This window comes from Tupaia chinensis, unplaced genomic scaffold (assembly GCF_000334495.1).
Source record: "Tupaia chinensis unplaced genomic scaffold, TupChi_1.0 Scaffold147417_1, whole genome shotgun sequence".
NCBI lineage: Eukaryota > Metazoa > Chordata > Mammalia > Scandentia > Tupaiidae > Tupaia > Tupaia belangeri.
Genome location: NW_006207268.1, coordinates 1162668 through 1168498, shown reverse-complemented (window position 1 = coordinate 1168498; position 5831 = coordinate 1162668). Strand labels below are relative to the sequence as shown.

Below are 5831 nucleotides of genomic sequence, written 5' to 3'. Positions count from 1 at the left end.
TCATTTGCTTATTGTTTGTGTTCCCCACTTACTATAAGGATGCCTAAAACAGTGCTTAGCACAGAGTAGGGACGCAAAACATATCTGCTGAAATAACTAATGAACATAAGAAGGAACACCTTAACTTGCATTATATTTGTAAGGCCTAGAGGATGGTCACAGGAATGCTTGCTTTGTGATAAATCATTGAGCTGTACATTTTTAATTTGTGAGTTTCTTCGTGTGCGATTACACTTCAAAATAAATTTAAAAAAAAATCCAACAATTGCTGAAGCTTAAAATCACATTAAATTACCTACTTGCTGACTACATCAACTAGTTCTTAATTGCCAATGTCAAAATGCATTCCTTGAAAAAAGTCTTCAAATTTTACGTTGCCAAAGTTTAACCGAGGTTAACCTAGATAGAAAGCAAAACAAAACAAAACAAGTGATTGTCTAGCTAGTCATTTACGATCAAAAGACTTTACTGAGTGCCTACTCTATCACTTACTATGTAAAAGTCAGTTAAAGAGCAGGAATTTCTAGAAGATGAAACTCCTCACAGGCTAATTGGTGTAAAGAACAACAAACTAGCAATCAAACTTCTGAGGCCCTGAGAACATATACAAAGGTATAGACTTTGGAGAGTTACACTCTGATGAGAGAGTTGACACCTTAACAGTGGTTCACAGAGGAAAAGGTGGGCCAACCAAATACTTAGTCTTACGGGCCAGATCTTTTTCTGGACTGGAATTGGGTACAAAACTATATCCAGATTCAATGCAAAAAGTCACAGATGCATTGAAAAAATCCAGTTTGGCTTCAGTATTCAAAATAAATTCATTTGATGAGTGTGTTCTGCATTTTAGAACATAAATCTGTTTCATAGATAAAATGAGGCTGGCAGTGTTGGTGGGTATTCAGCATGGAGAACGAGGGGGTGCACGCTTTTGGCATTGCAATTGTTATCAGCGTGATTTCTCTCCCCAGACTCAGTCAGAGATGACCTCTACCTGCCACAGACATCACCCACATGCCTATGTTCCAATGCCAGAATGTCATGTCTAAGACTGGGTATATTAGATAAACAGGTAAGGGGCAGTTACATTACAAATTATATTTTTTAATGCCTTATGAAAACCAGCACTTTAGAAATCAAAGAAAATAATCATGTCCTACTTAAGTGAAGTTTATTTCAATCCTAGCTAGGGCCCCATTGTGGCTACTGCTTACATTTTTCAAAATTGATTTTCTACCAAACAAACAGTTACTCTGAAGTTATATACAGCATTTCCTCATAGTAATCATGATACAGTGTCTTTGTAGCATTTCCTGGTGTTTCCCCTTTTTCTTTCTTTCCATAATATTCGTTTATTCCATACACTCCTTCCAGGAGAGTGTGTGCCATGGTTCTACCATGCTAATTGTTGCCCTGTATGACTCAGGGAGATATAGAATCAGAAACTTTTACAAGCAGAATTCTAATCACTCCTTGGATTGAAGGCTTTGTTTGCATTAGTCTCCCCTCAATAAGTCTTACTCACTTTTACATACAAAGCATTAAGGCCTGCACTAATCGGTTCTTGTTGTATTGCTCCCCAAGGCAAACTTGGGCAGGAGAAGTTGGTCTTTAGAGCTTATTCAAACTCCTTTCCTGTCTCCTCTCCTTTCTCCTCTCTGTTAGGAACATTTACTATCTGCTGCTTCCTTGAAGCCTATACACTAGTTTTCTCAGGCTTGGAAATCTAACCAGGTCCCCTGTGGCTAGCAATCATGGCATGAATCTGTCCAGCTTCTTTTAAAGTTCACCACCCTATGTCCTCATCCATGAGATCTCTTTTTCTAATTTCCCAAAGTAGCTCTGAAAAACATCTATGTAAAATTGTTAATATCTGTTGTCAAAAGACCTATATATGTTTTTGGAGGCTAAAATCTCCAAATCTTTCTCTTTAGGATTTAGAGAAAGAAGAACTCAATTTGTATCCTGACTCTCCTTCTTGGAGAGCCAGGTAACAAATCTCCTACCTTGGCTTTCTTACCTATAAAATGGGGTTGATAATATATATTCTGCAGTGCGATGAGATTAAAATTAGGTGAAGTGGGTGAAAGTGCTTGCACACCGTAAATCTTGCTGCTCTACAATATTGTTTTAATTAATAACATTGGGGGAGAAACTTAATCCTTCCCATATTCAGCATGAAGGCTATGGCCAGCTCTACTGCTCTACTAGCGTGTAGTGCATAGCGTTCTTCCTGCAGAGCAGAGGATGTTTTACTTTTATGCTTTCAGAAATATTTACTCTGTGTTGATTTGAAACCCACACCTAGCTCCATTTCTCCAGTCTTTCTGTTCATAACTGCTTTAGTTCCAGCAAGATCTTCAAGGTGAAACTCTCAAGAAATCCAACCTTCCCTGGGTAGGTGAGTACCTTGGGGAATCAGTGCACACACGATAATATGTATAATCTAGGAGAAAGAACACAGCCTTTGTTGCAAGCACATAACACCACTGAATACATTCAGGGCAAGTGGCACTTGGAAGGGATAGAACATGGCTCAAACTCATGAGAAGCCTCTGTCAACAGAGTACCATGGGGCACCATGTAACCCTGGGAGGAGGAGGGGTCAAGGGAGCCCTCTTGGTACAAAAGATACAGAGGAATCCACTCATCGTGTCTGAGCCTTTACTTCCTATTCTCAAAATAAGTAAATATATGAGCAGAGAAGAGCAGAGAGAGGAGAAGAGATATTCCAAACACTGAAAACCCCCATGGATCATACAGTCTTTATATCAGTAGCCCTGAAGAGACACCAAGCATCATGTCAGGTCTCTGCAGAGGAGAGAAGCTCAGACAAGTCTTTATTCTATCAGGTCAGGTAAATCAAGAAGGTCACCTGGTCAAAGCTGTAGAATTCCACGGAATTCAGAGGTTAGTGGACTTTCTTGGCCTCCTGTCGTAAAGAATTGATTCTGCATTTCAATTAAAATGGAATCTAAAAGGAAAATCCCCAAGGGCCAATTTCAGTAGGAAAAATACTTTCAATGGTTTTTTTATTGGTTTGAGACTGCCACTGGTATTCCGAATCATGTCTTGATATGAGTTCAGTGTAAAAAGTAGTCTGCCTGCCTCAAATCTCCAAGTTAAAACTTCTTCCCATGGGTTGAATTTAAAACACATTGGTGTAATAATAACACTATTTAAATTTACTATGAAAGGAAAAGTCAGAGAAACAGAGTCCTCCATTTCAGTAAAAAGATTGCTTAGCAATGTATTTACTCCATTGTTTACAGTTTATCTGCTTAATGTCACTTAAACCTGTTGCTGTTTTAGAGCAGTTCACATAAGGTAATGAAAATACTGTGTGTAAGCTTCACTCTTGAGTTCCAAGGATTGTCAGACTTCCTAACACAACTCTTTGAATTACCATGGTCCCTAGAAAACTTTGTTTGAGAGAGATGTGAGCAGGGAAGCTGCCTCTGGTTTTCTAGCAATACCATGGCTTCAGAGAAAGAGCCCATGGGCTCATTTGAAAATTCTTTTAGAGTTTTCATCTTCGCTCGTGGAATCACATTATATTTTGGTGTATAGAAAGCGCAGTGTGTGAGGAGGATAATATCATATCAAAAAGAACCCTGGAGATAGCTGTAAAGTATACCAGTTAGCAACTCGGCAGAGAAGCTTCCATCAAACAACCTGAAGTGAGGTTGCTTTGTTCATTAAACTGACCTACATGAACCATTATTGCTATTTGGCTCTGAATTATTAAAAATCAGTAGCAAGATTTAGCACACCTCTAACTCCAGGCTCTCCTGTTCTTCAAGATAAAAACCGTCTCTCTTTGTGCTAGTTAGAAAACATATGTGAACGTACTAGCACTCAGCTTCTAGTGATAACCTTGTTAGTGTCTATATAACTGCATGTAACCACTCAGCATGACATCCTTTTCCATTTCTCTTTATGAATAATTTTGTTATACCTCATCCATTTTCTAGTGCTCTTTATTACAGCATGCTACTACATTTATTAGAGTTCCCATCAGAGAATTCTTCTTCTTGTTATCCTTAATAGTGCCATGGACTGCCCTCTCTTGACTGTAAACCTGGCACTGTTCAAAGCACATTTATTAGTTTATAACCCTTACATTTTAAATTCCTGCCAAGAACTTCCTAGGTGAGGAGAAGTTTGAAATAAATATTCCCCCCACACACACCACCACCACCATCACCACCATTCTCCTTCCTATTTGAATCATAGTGCTAAGGGTCTGCTTTTTAGTCCTTAAACATCAGAAAACACATAGGCAAATTCCTCCTTCATTTAAACCTTTTATGACCAGGTGCATCAACAAGCCCTAAAGAGCAGAAATTTTCATTAGATGCTAGAACACACACTTAGACTTGAAGCTTTGAGTTGTACTGGGGGGCACGTTGGTTTTGGTGCAACAATATTGTCCCATTCTGTGTTTTTATTGTTGTAGGCTACCTCATGCTGACTATAGGCAGAAATAGACTGAAAGTAAAGAGCAGCCTCAATTTATGATGAGTTCTTGACAATCTATCCCCCAAACCCTTTGATGTTGGTCTGATTAGATATTAGACACTTGACATTAGAAAATTGCCTTGTTTGGGTTCCCTATAAGATCACCTTTGAAAGACAGTTATCAATATGTAGAGAGATGGAAAGTGACCAGGCAGCATATATCTTATTTGTTTAACAACCTATACAGGAAAAAAAATAATAAAAGTTCTCCCACCCCTGAAAATACAGAGTAGTCAATCTCTGTTTGTCTTGTGTTTTTCAGAGAGGAGTAGAAAGGGAGGAAGAACATTGCCAATGGGACAAGAAGAGCAAGAGAGCATGAGAAGGAGAAAGACTGGGAAAGCCACCACTGTCATACCCAAAAAGCTTTGCAGCCATGGCGCTTGCCAAATGTATATTCACATGTAACCATAAAAATCACTTAAGAACTTTCAAGTGGATTTACTCTTTCTCTTTTCAAACAGTAAAGTACATTGTTACAGGAAGATATAAATACAAAGATGCCAGAGAGCCAATCATTTATCGCAATCACAAAACCCTTATTATGCAGCTAGCTCCCCAAAGTCCTAAGGGACAGCAAGAACAGTCACCAACAATAATGGGACCAGGTCACTAGGGGAAATCCACTGGGTTTCACTCATAATTAGGTTCTGCTTTGATTCCCAGAGATGCGTGTTTTCTACCACCGAATACTGGAACTGCTATACATATCCTCAAGAGCAGTCCTTGGACAGACAGGCAGCACCTTCTCTCTGCCTCCTGTTATTAGGTATTATTACTATTCTCTATAATCCTTATTTTGTTGTCCTCTCTCTTGCTATTTCTCTCTCTCTCTCTGCTGTTGGCATCTATAGAATATTCATGTTTATTTTGTATAAGGATTTATGCCAACTGGCCTTTGCCACTGTTACTACCATTTCAAGATCACAAGCAGGGGTGACATAGAAGCAAAATATGCAGACATAGGAGTAGCCTGAAATTGGATGTTTCCCAGTTGATTATTTTATACTCAATGTACGATGATTGTCAAAATGCTGACATTATGATTTTTTTAAAATTTTGCTATAGGGCACATGGGCTTGCTGGAGAGAGACAGGGAGAGAGAAAGTGAGAAATCACCCCCCAGGAGGGATGGCCATGATGCAATCTCTTCTCTCAGGATTTGGGGCATGCTTGCACATGCAGCCAGCAGATCTGGGACTCAAACCATGCAGTGGGCCATGTGGGACCCAGCCGCCTTATCCTCCAAGCCACCTGCTAGACCCTCTTCCTTTCCTTTTTTCTCCCCCTTGGTTATCCACAAAAAAAAC

The 5831-nt window shown here is 39.3% G+C and overlaps 1 long non-coding RNA gene across 1 annotated transcript; it reads left to right on the top strand.

The window, feature by feature from the left end:
• Positions 1 to 987: 987 nt before the first annotated feature.
• Positions 988 to 5217, top strand: LOC114006378 (uncharacterized). The gene is made up of 4 exons (XR_003548096.1): positions 988 to 1072; positions 2347 to 2401; positions 2853 to 2910; positions 4784 to 5217. It is a non-coding gene; the product is annotated as an uncharacterized LOC114006378 (long non-coding RNA).
• Positions 5218 to 5831: the final 614 nt, after the last annotated feature.